The following is a 22,500-nucleotide window of genomic DNA, read 5'->3' on the forward strand; positions in this document are numbered from 1 at the left end:
CGGTGTGTCGGTAGCCCGGGGTAAGGAATTTCAAGGGGAAATTCTCCTCCCAAACGCACGTTGTAAGATCAAAGAAGATATGCAGTGTGTCGGCTGTGATGATATCACAACCAAATGGCACTTGCTAAGGTTCGAACCAACATCATCGTCATGAAACACCTTAATGACATTTACGTTTAATAATTAGGATAAGGCAATAAGAATGCGATTACACAATCGAGGATGAACATACTGAAAATACATTAATTTATTTACAGGTGAATGCAAAAAAAGATAAAACAACAATAATGCAAACGGGATGCAGACAACATTACGGGTCGAGATGGGAGGGCGACAATAAAGTTTATTCATGGAGACGTATTGTCTCTTTTCACCTCTGTTTTTTTGAACGAAAAGAAAATCGAGTCACAGTTATTGTTCGGAATCAGACAGTAATATGTTTCTTCTTTCTTTGCAAATGGCAAAAAGTCCATTTATATATAACAAGAATGATATTTGAGCATAAGGACATGAGAGCGGTTTGGGGAAAATAAAAATTGGAGGACACTTAACTCTCTTAGTGGTTATCCATTCCTGATAAGCGTGGGTCGTTAACGTAAATGGCCTTTCTTTCCTTCGTCACCTTTTTTTTTCAATATTATTCTTGACTCGTGATTTTCAGTATATAGTTCTCCATTGGAGGGATATTCATCGCAAAATCTTGACGCGTGATTTTCAGTATATAGTTCTCCATTGGAGGGATATTTATCTTCAAGAAAACCATTCGGCCAAGGTAGATCAAAACTTTGAGTTGATTTCCCTTTTCGGCCCGATGGCGATCCACCGATCCGGGTTGAGTGGGCTATATTTTAGTCACTAATGCGTATTTCTACGCTGGTGTTCGACCCCATTTTCCCAGGGGCGCTGATTTTACCAAATGCCCATCTTTGCTATCCGCAGCCCAGCTGAATTCCCCACTCGTTTTTTTTTGTCCACGTGTTCCCTTCTGAGATGGGTGTGGGTTGGGGTTTCTGCCTGGCTTACATCCGTTCATGTTCGCTTTCTTCTCGAAAGGCGATGGGGGAATGGCGGGGGATCTTGTCTCGGTGACTTCCTTTGCGGTGGTAGAATGGAGAGAGGTTGGGGAGAGGTTGTGTCTGCTTGAATAATACATACATTTATTATGACATAAAGAGAAGGGGGTGTATAGTCTTTTCTTATAACAATATATATATATATATATATATCTGTTAGGTGGGTATATATGCTAATAACACCACGCTCTATAACAGACACGACAGGAAAACTAATGAACCCATATCTAAAGAAATGGCAGAAACACAATCCGTAGTGGAAGAGGGGCAAAAATGGATGATCACATTAAATGCTGCCAAGACTAAACTTGTTTACTTTCAATAACTACAAGAAGCTCTACCACCAATAGCAATGGCCAAAGACTCTTTATCTGAAAGTACATCTTTGAAACTCCGCAGCCTACTGTTCACAGAAAACATGTGTTGGAACAATTACATTGAGAGCATTGCCAGGACTGCTGCGAAAAAGGTAGGTTCTTTCTACCGTGCTAGAAAGCTACTAACACCCGAAAGTATCCTGTACCTCTATAAGGCCACTATTCGCCCATGTATGGAGTATTGTTGTAATATTTTGGCTCGTGCATCTGCTCCCACTCCTAGGTTTAAATGAGAGTCGCCAACCTGATAGGTCTTGAACTATCATTTAAGTTTCAACCTCTGTCCAATCGACGAAATGTAGCATCCCTCTGCTTGTTCTACAAGTATTTTAACGGTGAATTCTCTGAAGAACTGCAAGCACTTGTACCCCCTCGACGTAAATGCCCCCGACAAACCCGAAAAGCCGCAAAATCCCACCCCTTCAGAGTTGAGATCCCTAGATGGAAGAGAGTCTTCTACTCCAGTAGTTTCTTCCCCAGAACCGCTAGACTTTGGAATATCCTTCCTAGTTCCTACTTCCTCATCTGCACTGACATGCAGAAGTGCAAGTGTGCTGTGAACCGACATCTTGCTGGCCAACTCCCCACATAGTACCACTGTAGCTTATTTCCCTGATAGTAACCCCCTACATAAAAGTAGTAATGTGACTTCTTTGGGGTGAAAATGCAATTAATATATATATATATATATATATATATATATATATATATATATATATATATATATGTGTGTGTGTGTGTGTGTATATATGAACACATGATTAATAAAACATGTTAAAAGACATCTTGAAAAAGAATTAAAAACATATTTTATTTTAAAAAAGGAAGCACAAGATAGGTGGATAGTCCTTAATCCGCGGAGTTTCGAAGAACTACTCTCCTTCTAATCAGAGTGCAGGAATTAGCAAAATGCGGGATCGGATTTTGCATATAGTAGTATTTAATGAAACTACAAGTAAGTCACAGATCTTACTTGGTAAAAAAGGGTGAGGTAAGGGGAATAGGAGGTAAAAGAAAAATGATAAAAAGATTTCACATGAATGGATAGTCCGGTGAACGGTAAAATATCCAAGAATGGTAAAATCGAAAACGGTCGAATTTAAAATTTCCAATCTAATGGGTAAATTCCAAATGGTCCAAAATGATCCAAAAGGCAGAGTTTCTTGGAAAAAATCGCAAATTGAATGAATTCCAAATCATTAAAAGAAAAAGCACTGGAGAGAATATTTAAAACACGTGTGTCAAGGCTGGAGGAATCAAGTAAATTAAGGTTTAAAAAAAAATAAATAAATGAAAATAAAAAACGAAAAGCGGTGAAAGTTTAAATCGGAAAAGCAAGGTCAAACTGACCCAGACAAAAAGCGCGAAAGTTAGCGTTAATAATTAGGTCAACTAAGATATGCACCTGGAAGTCCCAGAATTAAATTAAGAAACACTGGTTAGAAGAACAAATCAATGGCTAAGTTTATGAAATGGAGCGTCAATTATATTAAAAAAAATGAAAGTAAATAAATTAAAAATAGAAAATTAAAAAGTTAAAAAAAAAACTATATATAAATATATATACATACATATATATATATATATATATATATATATATATATATATATATATATATATATATATATATGATTTATACTGGGAAGAGAATTTAAATTTTGTCCATTTTGATGAACAGAGGGTAGGACAGTGATAATAGCACGATTGGCTTGGAGGTGATAATTAATGTTGTCAGTGTTAAGATGGCTGCTATGAAAAATATTATTATTATTATTATTTCATTATTATTATTATTATTATTATTATTATTATTATTATTATTATTATAGCTGGTTGTATGGTTGAAAATAGAGGGGCTGGTTGATTCGTTTGTTGGATTAATAATTCTATCAGAGGGAGGGTCGGAGGAAGGATAATTTGGTGGCAAAATATATTGTCTATTATGGGAGAATTGCGTAAGAGCTCTGTAATTGTGCATGAATATATTACATTTTTATGGATGCAATCATTATTGAGTGGGCAAAGATGTTTGTCAATACAGTTGCAGTTGCTTTTGGGTTGGATTGGGAAAGGGATTTTTTGGGCTGATTTAATTTTTTTGTTGTTAGATGCTAAGATTCTTGGTGCTAAATTAGGCATAGTAGAATAAGAAATTCTTATTGAGTTTTTATTAAAAATTGAACTATATCTGTGTGGGTATTTGAAAGAGTTTTCTACAATATTGAAGAATTCTTTAGGTATATTAGTTTTAACATTTACGCTAAATGGAGGATTAAACCAAATATTTTTCTTTCTCCTAGTGACACAGGGTGGGTTAGAAGTATTATGATTAGCATGTTGGTTCGGATTATATTTGTGAAGTTAACCATTGATATTGATAGTAGCAGACCTTGTTATTTGAACTGGCTTCTTGCGAGTCATATTGTGTGTGATTACAGGTTAAAGACGGCATACAGGTCGAGCATAACGGTTATATTGAATCTTTTCATTGTATCCTGAATTTCTTAAGGATATATATATATATATATATATATATATATATATATATATATATAGTTATTTATTTTTTATATTTATATACCAGGTATATGTACCCGGCCTTAAAATCTTAAAACATATTGATGGGCTGAGGGTTTAGTCCTATACAGCTTAAGATACATAAAAAACTCCTTAATTTACAAGATTTCCCCTAAAATTGGACCACATGTTTGAATTATGGATGATAAAACGCATCGTTTCATGTCTATAAGAATTAAACGGAATCTAACGCTTATCGATTAAAGAGGAAGTAACTCTTATAGCTAAAAAAACATACTTATGCCTAATAATAATTGAAAATAATATGAATTACATAAAATCAAATTAAATAAATCAACTTTTAATAATATTTAAAAAACGAACAATTAAAGCTATTCTATTAGAAAATACAATTAATAACGTTTTCTTGGATGTAATATGCAAATGATGTGACTTCTTGAATGTAGAATTTCTTTGAATAAATAGTAAATATATGAAACATTCTGGAATAAAATGATGGTATCTCCTCGTTGGATATATATATATATATATATATATATATATATATATGTATATATATATATATATATATATATAGTATTTTTTAACCATTCAAATATAATTGAATTCAAAGGAAACACTTTGCTTTATGTTACTTTTTTTAATTTTTCGATTTTCCGTAAATATTTTTTTTGTATGAAAATCAAAAATATTAATAAAAGTTCCATACTTGGTGGTGTCACGAACGCTTTCGATTCATCCACGAATCATAATCAGCTGTTGAAGTAAAAGTCCGAAGGAGCGAAAAGGAGAATTAAAAGTGAAAATTAAAATATACAGTAAACGGCGATAAGTTAAAATACATAGAGTCGATGAAAAGTCGATTAATAATTTGAGTATTAAAATCAGGAAGTTCATGGACACCGTTGACGAAGTTCGTCTAATAGTGCGTGGTTCGTATATATATATGTATATATATATATATATATATATATATATATATATATATATATATACTTTGACGTTGGATATTGAGAGCGTATTTTTCATCACGTGACTGCTTTAAAAGACAGCATAAGAAATTGCGTTAAACAGAAGATTTTAGTTTACTTATTCTTTGGGTTTTGTTTTTTCCTCTTTGTTCCAACACGAAACACTTGAGCACGTTTGTTCGCAAGATAAAAAATCGGAAAACATAAGGAGAGAAAGCCATAGAAAGTTTCGTATTGGCCAAAGTATGTGCTATTCACGTGCGTTTGCGTGGGTTAGAGTTGCATACAATCTAGAATGAACGCTGGTTCGCGATCGGTCTTTGAGTGATGTTAATAGAAATGTGCAAATACGTGGCTCTGTATAACCGAGCAAATCCAACTCAAAGAGATTTCCAATATGACGAAAATACGTGAACAGCATTTATCTGATAAAGATGTATATATGGCCACACGCAATCTAATTTTACAACTGAAGAATATATGAATAAGCAAATAGTGAGAGAAAAGACAGAAAGAAACATATGTTATAGATATGATCAGGCACAACAGATGTACAGAGTAATAAATACATAATTATCAATTGACCTCACTCTTTTTTATGCTATATATATATATATATATATATATGTATATGTATATATGTATATATATATTGTTATGTGTGCGTATATATATATATGTGTATATATATATAAGTTAACGTATCTGTGTGTTTGTGTGTGTGTCTGCGTACATATCCCTACGCAATACCTCAGTCAATTTTAACCCTACAGGCTCGAAATTTGATATACAGGGTATTCACATTTGGGGAAATCTTTGTAATCCTAAACACATTAATCGGTTTGGGTCGAAAATTTTTAGTTACCAATATATAAATGTATGTATGAATGTATGTTTGCATGTACTCCTAAAACTTTGGACAGAGGCGACGGATTTTCACAAGATCAATATCGTTTTAAAGTTCGACCTTTTAGACGATAAATATCGAAAATTCGCTAAAAACATTAATATCTTCACCTACAACTGGGCACTTTTCTACAGGCGAGTCGCTTTTTTCGCCGATATTTTCGAAAGTCATCCTCCGCTTTCGATTGTCTAGCATTAATTAAAACCTATGTAACTTCCAATTTGGCGGTGGTCGTAACAGCAAAGACGCCAGGTTTTTTTCCTCCTTGGCGGTACGGGATCGAGCCTGCCTTCCTACTACCACTTTTTTTTTTGCTCAACATACACCTCCAAACACCTGGGCAACACCGGGAAACAATACTAGTGTATATATATAAATATATATATATATATATATATATATATATTTAAATAAGGGAGTAGTCACCAACAATGTGTATTGTTTAACGATATTTTATTATTCCATGTCTTGGTTGTTAATTGAGAATTATGGTTGGATCATTGTAATAATGTTTTAAAGTCATTGAAATCGTTTTACGCGCGTTTCAGACGGTCTGTGATGTGTCCTCGTCAGAAATTATTTTCAAATGTGTTGGAGATGTAAAAATGGCGATTTTCGTTGTTAATTTGAAGTTTTTTCCCAGGGGTGGAGGCCTGTAAGTGTTTATTATTCATTGGTATGCTCAATTTGTATTGCTCTTTTATTGGGCTTGTCCAGGGAGACATTGACCTGGCTGTAGTCGCTATCTCTTTCTGCTAATGTTTTTTCTCTTTTCTTTTAGGATGGGGTAGGGTGTGTGTATATGTGTGTGTGTGTGCTTTTATTGGTTTGGGAATGTGTATATTGTTTTATAGTATTTTGGGGTTATTTGCTTCCTTAGGAAGGCGGCTGTGGTCCGAGGTCGTTACTAATGTGTATGTGTGGGGTGGGGGACTGGCTCTTCTGAAATAAGGGTAGGGGTGCTTTCATTCTATTTTGATATTTATTTTTTGGATTCTTGGATTTTGGTATTGTGATTTTTCGTTTAAGTATTTTCGGGTATTCCTTATATTATGTTTGTTTAGAAAGAGGGGTGTATTTAAAATAGGGGATTTTTTAATGTTTCTATTTATTTGTCTCCCTATGTGGGTATGGCTAGACCCAGGATAGGTTCCTAGTGTGGGGAAGATTTTGTTCCCCAGAGGGGAGGCATTGGAGGGGGTATAGGTTTGTAAAGGGGAAGGTAGAAGGGATGATAGTCGTTTCAGTCATGCGGGGGGTTTCCTCCACTGAGTGAGGAGGGAGCGAGGTGTTGGAACAGATATTATACTATGGTTTTAGGTGTCTCCTAGTGTTGTTGGTGTCGAGGTTAAGTAGGGTTGGTATTGTTCAGTGTGTTGTATTAGAGATAGGGGTGTTATGTCTGTGTGTGGTTGTATGCGCGCACGTGTGTGTGTTTTAATGTGTCGATTCTGATTTATGTGTGGGTGTGTATATGTGTATGTGTATGGGTGTGCATGCGAATGTTCCTTGCATTTCATGTTTTTATGTGATAGTATTAGGTTATGTTCAGTTCAGGAGTGAATCTGGTGATGAGATTTTTTTCCTGTGTAAGTAAATAAAAATAATTGTCTGTTTGGAAGATTGGCATTATTTTGTAGCTATTTCCACTGCATGTGTGTACGTGTTTTGAAACATAGAGATGTCTGTTATCTGCAATTTTGATGTTGCTCTTATGTAAGGCCACTCTATTGCTGAAAGTTTTGGTGGCGCCTATGTAGGATTTGTTGCATGTTATGCATCTTAGTGCATATACTACAGTTTTAGAGGTGCAATTTAGATCCTTTTTTATTTGGAATGTTTGTACTGGGTTTTTGAATGTGTATGTGTTACCTTCTATTATTATGTCACATACTCCACATATATACATCTTTCTTTCGTTGGAATTTCTTAACCTATTTTCTTTTTTAATCCATTTTCTATAAATATATCTAACTACAACGACAGAATGCCACCAACACGTAAAAACCTGTAGAGGATACACCAGAATCCCAAACAACACCCAACATGGAAAACAAACATCTCGAGGATAAAATTCTAAAACTGAATGAAAAGATGGACAGAATAATCCTCATGATATTCCATCAACAGCATAAGATACTAACCAACATGGAAGAAATTATAGTTCTCCTAAAAGAAACACAAGAACATTTCGAACATCTAAAAGAACCACATATCCGGAATGAAGCGCTGAAAACAAAAGAAAAAAAACTCCAAACATGGAAAACTCTTATTAAAAAGAGAAAAATGGCCTATTACCATGCAGTCAAATGCAGTGACACCTCCCTAACCTACAGGACATGTTTAACCATGGAGAAGCAGTTTATCCCAAACCAATTCCGAGAAAAAGTCACACCACAAGACACAGAGGAGCAGAAAAAATTAAAAAAGCCCTAAACAAATCAAAACTACAAGCTGAAATCGAAATACAGGAGGACAAAAAGATACACTTCACAGAGGAATACAACAAAATCGACGATAAAATACTCACCGACATCAGAAAACAATGCCCCAAGGAGACCCACCAATTCCTTATTGGACTTTGGGAGTCTGAATGCAGAGAGGAGGAGGAAAAATCCAAAAGAATTATCGAAAGGAAGATAACCTGGCTAAAGAATCTTCCAGAAAAAGAAAAAAACCAACAAGTACCGAACATGACCAGTCAAACCTGCCAAAAACCGAAACATACCCGATTTCAACAGCTGGATAGATTCCAAAACAAAGGTAAGAAACGAGATACACATCACTCTCAGACATACCCACACAACAGACCCAAACACACACATAAATGACCGGAACATATTCATACCATACACCCATCCCAAACAACAAACTCAACCAAAACTCCCATCTAGAAAACCACACATCCACACAAGAACACAGACGCCATACAAACACAAATACTACTTCCAAAATGCTCCAAAAACAACATATCAACAACCGACAACCCACTACCACATGACAACACTAAAAAATACAACCTCCCACAAAAATACGAAAATAGTTACTACCAACCACGTCACCCAACTTAGCCAAGAACCCACTAACTCTTACCCCACCCCACCCACACAAACCACCAAAAAATCCCCCTACTAAACAACACCCACCGTAACAACCCAATGGAACTAAACCACCCCTATAGATACCACCCAACACAACACAATCTTTACAACACTCACCCCCAGTACCACACAGTACAAAACCGACCCCAAAAATACCACACACACAAACACAACCAATCCGAATGCCCCAGGTACTATCATAACCTATACATCCCCACAAAACGACACAACCAACCTCCCAACCGAATCAACGAAACTAACGACCTTCACAATCATTTTTTAGGAATCCCTCACAAAATGACAACAGCAGACTAGACAACAAAAAACCCAAAGTCATCAACCTATCTACAGAGACGCTTACAAAGGACGAAATTGAAGTACTAAAACTAGGTCTCAAATTCTGCCCAACTCCCAGAAGTAACATAGCAGAGTTAAAGAAAGACCTCAAAGAATTTGAACGCAAATTTAGACTCATAAATATACTTAACGACAGTGATAACACAGCAGACGACTCTCTAGTGAAGAACAAATCAACATACTTCCTTAACAAACATAACAACACAAAATAACTAAATACCTTCTTTGAAACACTCTGGAACCTCAACCCCCAATAATAAATATTTGTTAAATACGAACGTGAGACGCACGGCCTTTAATGGAAAATTATATCAAAAATCCAGGGGAAATAGTTTTCAATAAAAACAGCAACTGAATTCGATAGAAAAATAACTTTTATTTTTATTGTTCAATGTTTTTAATGTTAAATTATAAAATAAAATATATTTAATCATTTTAAAACTTCTTCTTGCATTATTTGTTAAGAAACGTGGTTAATTTAAATTAGATTTTAATAACATGATGATCGATCACATTTTCAATAATTATGTGATTATATTCTACCCATTTAAAGTTTGTGAAACATAAAAAGCGTCTGCTAAGATACCTTTATCGACCTTTAAGTGTCCTTTTTAGTGATTACCTTGTTTGAGGATATTTGTACAACTAAACGGCAAATCTGTCAAAAATCGATGTCCGTAAAAATAAATTAAATTAAATACGTTATCAAAACAAATCAAATTTAAATAATAATCTTAAATAAAACACTTAATATAATTCTCTCCCTATAAACAATAATTAATACACCACTATTTAATAAAGTCGATTTTCCTTAATGTGATATGCAAATTACATCACCTCTTTAATCTTATATTTTGCAATAATCATAGTATATATAGGAATGAACAATATGATAACGTAATGGATTTTTGTATATAATAATCAACTTGTGAACAAACAGACAAACGGACAGGAATACGAATTTATATATATATATATATATATATATATATACTATTATTATTATTATTATTATTGTTATTACGTGCATAAAAAAGTCATCCATAGACAAGCATGTTTCCTTATCAGTACGGCAAGATTTATTTTACAAGGATCGAACGCGTCACGGCTCGATAAGAAGTTTGGTGTTTTACCACGAGACCATAGGGGCCTTATCAATTTTTCATGCTCGATTTTTATCGCTTTAAATGCAAGATTTTTTATTTATTATTTTTTTTATTGCTGAATCTGTAGTATTTATTTTTTTCTCTGTGAGAGCTTTTTTAAGAAAGATGTTATCTACCCTTTATTTTTACATGTCTTTTGTCTCTTCACATTTTTAGGAAGTATTATTTATTCACTATTTTTTAAATTTTTTTTATTATTTACATATTATTACGTGCATTAAAGTAAGTCATCCATAGACACGCACGTTTCGAACTTTACTACTCCTCATGTGTACGGCTACACTTAGTTGACAGGGATCGATATTTAATATATATATATATATATATATATATATATATATATATATATATATATACTATTTTGTAATCGGCCATAGGTTTTATCTAGCGACGTTAATTATAGTGAACGCTGTGAAAGTCAACTGTCGTATTTCGTAAAAGATGTCAGAATCCGTTAAGTAAAGTGTGTAGATTAATCAAGTTAAAGTTTTAAAACTTAATAACTTTATGCTAGGAGGAAAAAGTTGCTTCTCAATAAAGCGGTAAGAAATTCAGAACAATGTTCTTATAAGTAGAGGCCAATCTGTCAAAATTTAGAATAATGTAAAGTGTGTTTATTGAACCCTATATCTGATGAGCACCTAACACGCCCGCACACACACACACACACACACACACACACACACATATATATATATATATATATATATATATATATATATACTAGCAAAATTACCCGTCGTTGATTGGGTTCAAAAACAGTCTACAGGAATTGGACTCTGATTTATGAAAGTACGAGAAGTTATAAAAAGGAAGGGTTGTAAATTTGGGTTGAATTTGGGGATATCAAAACCAAAGCAAAATATGATGAAAGTAAAAATAAAATAGATAAACCCCATAATTTATCATACCATACCTGTTCACACTGATACACTTAGCACAATATCCTGTGAATCTATATTAAAAAAAACCTTGTTAAACTTTGTGACATATTTCCATTCAACCCCCCATAATTTTATTATACCATATTTCTTCAAACTGAAACATAATTATCAAAGTATACTTACGCAGATACATATGAAAAGTCTTTATTAAAGTTTGTGCCTATTTCCATTCTATGGAGGCCAGGCGCGAACACAGACCCCCAATTTTATTATAGCACCCCTATTTAAGTTAAAACATAATTATCAAATTATTATTATTTACATCTATATCAAAAACACTGATAAACGCTTTTTTTTATATTTTTAATTTTTTTTTTATTTTCATACTTTGTGGACCAGGCGCGAACGCTTACCCCACAATTTTAATGAATCACCGTTATTCCAGATCAAACATACCCATTCCTGTGTCTCGATACATCTTCTATCATTACAGGTAATCAGTTTTTTAAAATAGTCAACCATATAGGAGCCTATTCGTGACCAGACACATACACAGACATTCAGCTTTATATTATATATATATATATATATATATATATATATATATATGTATATATATGTGTGTGTGTGTATGTGTGTGCGTTCGTGTGTGAATGTACGTGTGTGTGTTGCATTCGTTCACGAAAATGAATTTATTTGTTTTGAAAAAACAATTAATTTGCTAATTGAAGGTAGTTTTAGTTTCGTAGTTGATGTTATTGTTTCTATTTGCTTCTGTATCCAATTAGATCATTTTGTTTGTATTTTATTATTACTATTTTAATATTGGAGTAATACAATTTCAATGTAAAATTAAGTTCAACGTGTTTTTTAAAGAATCACTTTTGGAATCGGAAATTACAGTATTTTCTTTCCGATCCTGATACCCCATAAAGTTTCGATTTTCCCGATTCCCGATTCCAATTCCGATAAATCGTTCAAACACTAATTTTTATATATATATATATATATATATATACAGTTGTGCCCGATATTATTCATACCCCCCCTTGAAAATTGAGTTTATTAGGTGTAATTTTGTTAGAATTTATTGTTTACGTCCATATTGATACATATTCTTAATAAACCTCTTCTGATCATTTTCGTCATTTTAAAATCTCGGGATACTTGTAATAAAAGAAATATACAGCTATTTATAAAATCTGCAATGTTCAAAAATAATCATACCCCCTTATTTTTTCAGTATTAATCGAGTTTCTGACTGTTTGTTTCCTGTTTGATTCTTATTTTGAATGCTTTTATACAACCTTTGATTAATTTCATTTCGTTTTTTGCATTTTTCAGAAATTAAAATGATATCAACTGAAAACCAATAAAAGAATAAAAATTATTAGAATGGGGAAGAAAAAAGAGCTTAGTAATGATCTTAGGACTAAAATTGCGAATTCACATAAGGATGGTTTAGGTTAAAAGTCAATTTCCAAGAAATTTGAGGTCCCTACAGCAACAGTACAGAGCATCATCAAAAAATTCCAGAGCCACCACACAACAAACAACTTGATTGGTAGAGGAAGGAAAAGGAAACTGTCTGCTAGAGCCACCAGGAATATTGTAAGAAGTGTTAATGCAAATCCAACCACCACTACTAAGGACATTTTAGAAAATCTGGAGTCTTCTGGCATAAAAATATCAAGGCAAACATTGCAAAGGACTCTGCATGAAAATGGTCTGAAAGGAAGAAGACCAAGAAGGACTCTATTGCACACCGGAAAACACCTTGCAGCACGTCTAAAGTTTACTAGGAACCATGTGAATTCTCCAGAGTCCGTTTTCTCAAGTATTTTGTGGACTCACGAAACAAAAATTGAATTGTTTGGCCATATGGATGCTTCTTACGTTTGGAGGAAGAAAGGAGAAGCTTACAACCCAAAGAACACCATACCCACGGTGAAACATGGTGGTGGTAGCCTAATGTTTTGGGGCTCCTTTTCGGCTAGTGGTCCAGGTAGTTTGGTCAAGATAGATGGAACCATGAAGAAGGAGCAATATTTGGAGATACTCCAGAAAAACATTAGACAGGATGCGGAGAAGCTCCATTTAGGACCAAACTGGGTCCTTCAACAGGATAATGATCCAAAACATACTGCCAAAATAGTCAAGAAATGGTTTGAGGATAATCAAATTAATGTTTTGGAATGGCCTAGCCAGAGTCCCGACCTGAACCCTATCGAAAACCTCTGGCACATATTGAAAACTGAGGTTAAAAAGCGGAAACCTAGAAATTTGAGGGATTTGGAGAACTACTGCATTGAAGAATGGTCAAAAATCAGTGTTGATGCTTGTAAAAACCTTGTTGATAAATATCCAAAACGGTTACAGGCAGTTATTAAGAATAAAGGGCATGCTATTGACTATTAGTAAGAGAGGTATGAATAATTTTGAACTAGTGCCATTATTGTTTTTCTTTGTATAATGTTTCAAACTTGCATAATTTATTTATTTGTTGAGTTTAAATTAAATGCTTATGCTTGATTTATTGTTTGAAATCCCTTTAATATTGTCTACCTTCTGGTTTGAGCAATAATCTTATAGAAATCTCAAAGATCCGAGGGGTATGAATAATATCGGGCACAAGTGTATATATATATATATATATATATATATATATATATATATATATATATAATATATATATATATATATATGATATATATATATATATATATATAAATATATATACATACTGGAATATCCCGTAGATTTCAACGTATGAGGTTCCGCCACAACAACTAAGTTGCTTGGAAATCCCCACAGATCATTTGTTTATAGTGGGGAAAGCTTTGTGTAGAACAATCAACCCTTTTCGGTATTAATGCTAACATCCGTCTGTGCCAATAACTGCCACAGGACATAGTATACAGTAGACCACGGGTTTTTCTGTCAGAGTTGCCTTCTCCTAGATGCATGTCTTAAAGAAGACTGGGGGTGCATCTCTCTCAGTGAATTAATGCGCCTCCAGATACCAACCTGGAACTTTCTACAACTCTACATACAGTGCCTAATCTTCCGAAATGGTCACCGATCTGGTACTGGCCACGGCCACGCTCACCGTTGCTTACCTTCGGTTATCTGGCGAGAACCGGAGTGTTAATATAATTGCGCCGTCTGTGTGGACACACACACACACACACACACATATATATATATATATATATATATATATATATATATATATATATATGTATATATATATATATATATATATATATATATATATACTAGCTCTACCCGGTCACGCGTTGCTGTGGGTCAGTTTGTAAAAATGGAACACATTCCTCAAGGAAAATTGCATTTTTTTCGTTTATTTACTTTTTATTATTTTTTTGCAATTTTTTTATCAATAAAATTGTTGGTTCCCCCCCCCCAAAAAAAAATATTTTTTTACCATAAATTGTTAGGTGAAAGTTTTTTGGGTTTTTTTCAGGAAAACTTGCACTTTTTTAAAAGAAATTTGGCAGTAAACGTTTCTTTTTGAAAATGGAATTTTTATTATAAAAAGATCAGAAAATGTTTTATATGAACATTGAAAATAGTTAGGTGAAATAGAGAAAAGCATGTCGTTTAACCATTGGCGACTTCACTCTTGGAAAATTGTATAAAAAATCTATGACTATCACTAACTCTAAATTTGGGAGTGCAACTCGAACATAGGGTCAGTTGTAGATAAGTGATTTGTTAGGTGTGTCAGAAATTTCGTGAAAAATATTGAATAATTCCACCCCGTTTTCCAATCTTTTAACTCTTCGAAAAATGTAATCCAAGCCCTATATGTTTCAATTAAAAGAGCAAGGACCAAGGTTTAATTTATAGAAAAACAAAACAAAAAACAAACAACGTGGTTTAAAAAAAGGGGTTTTAAACTTCGGACTTTACAGGTAAATTTCTAAAATATACTACTATCTTTTGTTTTAAATTTGAATAAATTATTTATTGATATTTTATCTTCAATTTGTGATATATAACACTTTGGTGAGTAAATTAATTATTTACTTTTTAATAGACATTTCAAAATAGGAGGCGTGAATTTATTCGGCCCCCTGTCTTTCCAAGCTTATAACTATTCGAAAAATATAATTCAAACCCTTTTTTTCAGTTAAAGGAGCAAGGACTAAGGTTTCATTAAAAAAAAGTGTTCTTTTTTTTAAAAAAGGTTTTGAAATTCAGACTTTACAGGTAATTTCTAAAAACACTACGTTTTTGTTTTAAATTTGAATATATTATTTATTGATCTTTTATCGTCAATTTGTAATATATAAAACTTAGGTGAGTAAATTAATTATTTACTTTTTAATAGACATTTGAAAATGGGGGGGCTTCAATTAAAAATAAACGTTTGTGCAAAATATTTTATTCGATTTATTGGAAAGAGCATCAAAATTTTACATTGACTCTGAAAATATCGTAAGAATAAAATCAATAAAAAAATTTTGATAGATTTTTAAAGTTTAAATATTGAAAATAATGAACTCGTAAAATTCAATTAATTTCATTACTGTTTTTTTTAAATAAAAAAAAATATTTCTATTACGTTTTATACAACTTTAATAGTTTATTTTGAAAGTATAATTTATAAAGAAAATAAACAAGCCACTTTTAAAAGAGAAATTACGAGTTGTTTTTATATTTTATCTGCAGTTTCGTGTTATGGGTTTAAAAAATTCATACAAAAATTCTGATACACCTAGTCATTTGTTTACAACTTTTGAGAAATTAAGCCTCGTTACTCCTTAAGCGATAAGCAGACATTTGTTTATTATTTCTTTTATGCAGTGTGTAAAATCCACTTTGAACAACATATTTGGAAATTAGAAAAATAAAAAAATAAACTTTGTTGTAGCATGTTAAAAGTATTTAGGTTGGAAGATAATTAAATTCTACTGTGTTTGGTATGTTGTTTTTTTTTGCTGTTGTTTCTTGCTTTTTAGAATGTTTGACTAAATACTTCTAAATTAGGGGGTTGCTTAGATCGTATTTTAAACTAAACAACGGAGGTTGGAATGCCCCCCTAAAATGTACTTGGAAAAATCGAGTTTATAGCGAGATTTAAGAATGGTTAGCCGAAAAATGGTGAAAAACAAAACAAACAATGAATAAATAATTGCTACCAAAGGCAATAAATGCTACTTGTTTTACTTGCATGAATGAGGTTATTTTATGGTTTAAAGTATTTTCAAGCGCTTTTCTTTATTTTTTACTCTAAAATTGCGGGTGAGTGGGTGCGAAATATCTCCAGATTTTCTAGAATTCCCCGCTAGATTGCAAACAAAATCTCCAGATCTAGCGGGAAAACCGCTAAATTGGAAACACTGGTCACGTGACGGCAAGCGGTGATAAATAATTGTCCATAAATAAAAAAAATGGCCTGTCGGTACAAAGAAAACCTCCTATTTATAATAGAAAAATTAAGTATAATGTTATAATTAAAAAGAGATGTATAAAAACACGCATGGATACAGTAAACACATTATACCAAAATGTCGAAGCAATCATTTATTTAGACTATTAATTACGAACGAACCAAAGTTTATATTTTACATATATAGATATATATATAAATACACACACACACACACACACACACACACATATATATATATATATATATATATATATATATATATATATATATATATATATATCATCACTTCATACAAAACTGTTATATAAATGTCAGATAAATTATTTTGTTTAATTAATTAAGGGAGTGGAGAAAGTAGATCCGTTTGAACCAAGTGTGCTTGCGATAAACATATTTTTTTCTATAAGAGTTTTACATCAGAGACTTCACACCGGAGCGATGGCCTTTAAAATAAAAATTAACTTCTCCCGATTCAACTACTATTCTGTATCGATATGAATATCCGCGCGAACACTGGAGAAGGATATTTTTCCGTTCATTTTTCACGAAGGCTGTATATTCGTTTGTATATCCCCCATACAATGTAATAGACATGTTTTCGTCGACTGCCCGTCCGTATGCCAGTGTGTTTGTGCTTAATTTAATTCTGAGAGAATTCTGAAAACCAGTTGTCATTAAAAACCTGCCAGGAAGGTCGTGTCGGCCGCAATCAGAACGCTAAAACATTCTTGCCTTCGCCGCATCATTCCACTCCGAATAATTACTAAATTTCCCCGGAGAAATTTTACTAATACTTTTTTTGTCCACACTGCAAAAACTGTCTTTCTTCTCGGACCACTGGCTTGATAATTACGCACGCCTAACGAATGACCTTTTACTCAATCTGGTTTTATTGATCCGTTAATCAAATACGCTTTTAGTCATACCAATTACGTATTGGCTGCGTGGTCCAGCGGCCAAAAGTGGAGACTGTATTTGCCTATGGTTCAACGATATTATAAAACCATTGGACATCGACATCAATCGAGTATAAACCCTTACGGTTCACAAAAAAAAGAATCCACCTGTCATTATAAGCAAGTGCTCTTTTACTAGTTAACATTGATTGACATATTACACATGATAGTTTATTTGTTTTCCATGCAAAGAAATTAGCATCCGTTAAGAATATATTCATAGTTGAGAACTATTAAAAAAAGCCAGCCTAACACAAAGAGGTTCATTTTATAACATATACTAGCAGATATATCCGGCGTTGCCCGTAACGTATTAATCCTTTAAACGTTAAAATCAGTAACGTAAAAGTCCTTTAAAAATATGAAGTAAAAAACGTAAAGAAACTGAGACATATGCATGCGAGTGCTATGTTTTTCTAAACAGTTCAGTTCTTGTAATTAAAAAAAACACTCGAGCTGAGTCAAGTACGATAACCATTAGGTCAACTTGCCACAATCTCTTAAGAGTTTTTGCAGACCTTCTTATTATAAACATAAGGAAGCTGTCATGTAAACAATTGCCGTTTTGTGCTTGTTTTATTGATCTCGGTGTTCAAGATGCAGCTGTCTCCATAATTTCCAGTGTACTTTTTTCTCAACTTGATCGTGTCTATATATTCTGGAAAGACTGTGCCCACTTTCATATTTTTTGTGTATTATTATTATTATTATTATTATTACTATTATTATTATTATTATTATTGTTGTTGTTGTTCTTGTTGTTGTCTCACAAGGGCTTTCCCAAAGGTCACCAAAGATCTCTCGTTAAAAAAAACCTGTGGTATTCCCTGGGAATTGAGTGACAACATGTATCACCAGGTTTCCAGTGCGCTCCACTTCTTCTGGTAACACTTGCAAATGAATTTGCGTCGTCGCAACAGCCGCTTACCATTGATTTTTCGCTGGCGATCGTCATTTGTGTCTACTGGAATTTGAGCGGCAATAAGCCTCCCCAAGGTCCCAGTTCTCTTCGCACTCGTCCAGCGGATGTCTAGTCAGTGCTCTCTCTTCTGTCTTTTCATTCTCCTTGACCCTTGTCGGCTATTTGGTTTCACTGTTTTGGGGGGTGGGGGAGTGATAGGGTATTGCGAGGGGACGGGATAGCGAACTTATAGATATGCAACTGTGTTTTGGTTCCATGTAACGCTTCTTCATGTTATTTCTCTGTAGCAGTCTGTCTGGTCCGCACATGTAGATCATGTGTTTTTGCCCCCGCATTCAAAAGGTTTCCTTAACATTTGAGCTGTTTTCTTTAATTTAATTCGTTGTATCATTCCAGCCATTCCTCTGATTCCAATTTCTCCCATTTTTTTTTCAAAGCTTTTCGAAATTGTTCATTATGCTCTTACTAATATAGGTATTTTTGGATTTTCTTCATCATCCATATCCCTTTCATCTCTCTGGCTAGCCCTGTGTATTTGCTCCGTTTATTTCCTTTTCTTTAACATTCACCTTGGAACAGCAAAATCTACGATTGACAGGATTTTTCTTTGTTAATTATTACGACATCCGGTCTTCTTGCTTCGATGGCTTTATCTATTTTATGTCCATGTCCCATAGGCTTTTGTGGTTCTCGTTTACAAGTACTGTTGCCGGGTTATGCTTGCACCACTTGTCTGTTCGTTCGAGATGCAGTTGTTTGCATAATTCCCAGCGTGCTGCCCTCCCCATTTGGCCGTGCCTGTTCTTGTATTCCTTTTAGGCCAGTTTGCAACATTCGCTTACTATATTGTTTATGATTTAATCTCTTTGTCCACAGGATCTTCATTTGCTGTCTTCTTGTGTGTTGTCAATCTTTGCTTTGATATAGTTGGTTCTTACGCGTTATCATCTGCCGCAATATTAAGGATTCCGTTTCGCGGTTTGCGTGTCCTTTTCACATCCATGTCCAAGTGTTTTCTTTATTATCATCTTTTGTCATCCTTATGAATCTTCCGTACAGTTGTTTCTCTTCCCATTTTTATTTTCTTGTCGTATCCTTTGTCTCTTTTTTGCATATATATATATATATATATATATATATATATATATATATATGTTCATATATATTGGATACAATAGAAAATTGACTGTATAATTATCTATAATATAAATCTCATCTGTCTGTTTAAATGTATGTATGTGTGTATGTGTGTATGTCTGACTAAAACGCGACAGATTTTCACGAGATTGGTATCGTTTCAGAACACGTCCCTTTGGATGATTATTATCGAAAAATTGGCTTAAACATTAAGTTTTGCCCTTACCTGGTCACTTGTATGCAAGAAAGGGTCGCTTTTTCGCCGATATTTTCTAAAGCCATCCTTTCTTTTCAATTGACTAGCTTAAATTGAAACCTTCCCCACATCTGGTTTTGCGATGGACGCAACGAAAAAGACGTAACGTTTTTTTTTTGCGTTCTTTTCTTTCTTTGCGGTACGGGTTCGAGCCTGCCTGCCTACAACCATTTTTTTTTTTTTTTGCTGAACACAAACCACACCCTCAAACACTCGGGAAACGCCGATCATCTAGGCTACTATAATAATTTATACGGTATCTGTATGAATTAATATATATATATATATATATATATATATATATATATATATATACATATATATATAGTAAGTTATAAAATATATATGGCGATTAAGCTACACTGAATATTCCGTGTTTCATCCATTCTAGGATTCTCCATAAGCCTGAATAATCCTAGAGTGGATGAAACGCGAAATATTCAGTGTAGCTTAATCGCCATATATATTTTATAACTTAATAACTAGCTCTACAAAAGTATTGAGCACTTTTCAAGTAAATACTTAAAATTTATGCATAAATTTATACTTTCGTATATTAATTTATGTGAGTAAATGAAGTAGTTATATATATATATATATATATATATATATATATATATATGATCATGAACATATATTTTGTCAATTTAAAATCATATTTTGTTAATAGAATCTCATAAAAATCGTCAGAATCAAAGATTCTTATGTAGTATTATATGTATTTTTAAGAGTTCTTTCTGATGCAACAATTGGATTTCAAAACTATTGAATCCTTAAGAAATTACAAACGAAATGTTTAAATTACCGTGTTCAAAATTATGTGCACGGCTTATTATTTTCATCTATTACCATAATAATTACAACCAATTTCATGTTTCGTTACCTTTTTGTAGCCTTATTATGCATATTTAATGTTAATTTTTAATTTTTTTCTTTTCCAGATAAATTTTAGACAGCGTTTGCTTTGAATTAATTGAAATCAAGAGATGGAGGAACATAGTGGAGACCACAGTAAACGTGTGAAAGCGTGCCACTCTAAAGGGGAGGGTCATGATAAGATTTCTAAAAAGCTAAACCTTCCCAAATTCACCGTTCGAGTCATCGTAAAGAAGTTCAAATTACAAGATTACGTTATGAATTTGGAAGGTCGGGGAAGAAAAAGGCTACTGCTCGTGAGAACAGAGCGAAAAATAGTTCGACGTGTCAACCAAAACCTAAGAATCACTGCTGAGGTAATTGGAGAGGAACAGAAAAGCTCTGGAGTGAACGGGCCTCGACACACAGTTGGTAGAGTTTTGAAGGGAGTTGGCTCAAAAGCATATCGCACAAGGAAGAGTCCCTTATTGAATCCTGTGAATCTGAATGCACGGCTAGAGTTCCCAAAGCGCGATATTGATAAAGATGCTGCCTTCTAGAAACATGTTATATGGTCCGATGAAACGAAATTTGAGTTACTCGGCCATAATAGTGTCTCTTCTGTTTATGCGAAATCTGGCGAAGCCTTCTTGCCTAAAAAAAACATAACAACTGTGAAGCATGACGAAGGCATATATTATACTTTGTGATTTCTTTTGATTTAACCCTTTTTTGAAGGATTTTTAAGACAAAATGAGGGGGTTTATTGGACAGTGACAATAAATATGATCATGATTTATATATATATATATATATATATATATATATATATATATATATATATATATATATATATATAGTAACTTATAAAATATATATGGCGGTTAAGCTACACTGAATATTCCGCGTTTCATCCGCATAAGCCTGAAGAGTCCTAGAGTTGATGAAACGCGGAATATTCAGTGTAGCTTAATCGCCATATACATTTTATAACTTACTGACTAGCTCTGCATACGTATTGAGCACTTTTGAAGTAAATACTTAAAGTTTACGCATAAATCTATACTTTCGTATATTAATTTTATATGAGTAAATTAAGTAGCTATATATATATATGTATATATATATATATATATATATATATATATATATATATATACAAATTTAGTGCACTCTTTATCTCACTAGGTTGTATATTGATTTATTCCCGGTGATAATATCTGAAGTACATCTAACATATACGTTTATCCCCATTTTACATTTCCTCCTTATTAATTTCATCATAATATTCTACTAATTCTCCTTTTATATATCTTTCCGTCATTTTCCATCGCTTCCCCTCTTTTCTCATGTGCTCTTTTCTCGCTTTTTTTTCTTTCTGTAGAGTGTGCTTAAGCCGAAGTTTATCGACCTCGTAACTTAATATACATATCAACATCCATCTTAGGCATAGGCTCCTTTGCTTCATCGAATGAGCTCTCAGCTTGTTAATCATCGTTTCGAGTTTCAAAGCTCGTGTTTATAAGATTTCGTAAATATACATATTTCTTTGTTCTTATCTGTTAAAAGAACCCCGCTAT

Source organism: Euprymna scolopes, chromosome 22 (assembly GCF_053919585.1).
Source record: "Euprymna scolopes isolate OS-2025 chromosome 22, ASM5391958v1, whole genome shotgun sequence".
Classification (NCBI taxonomy): domain Eukaryota; kingdom Metazoa; phylum Mollusca; class Cephalopoda; order Sepiida; family Sepiolidae; genus Euprymna; species Euprymna scolopes.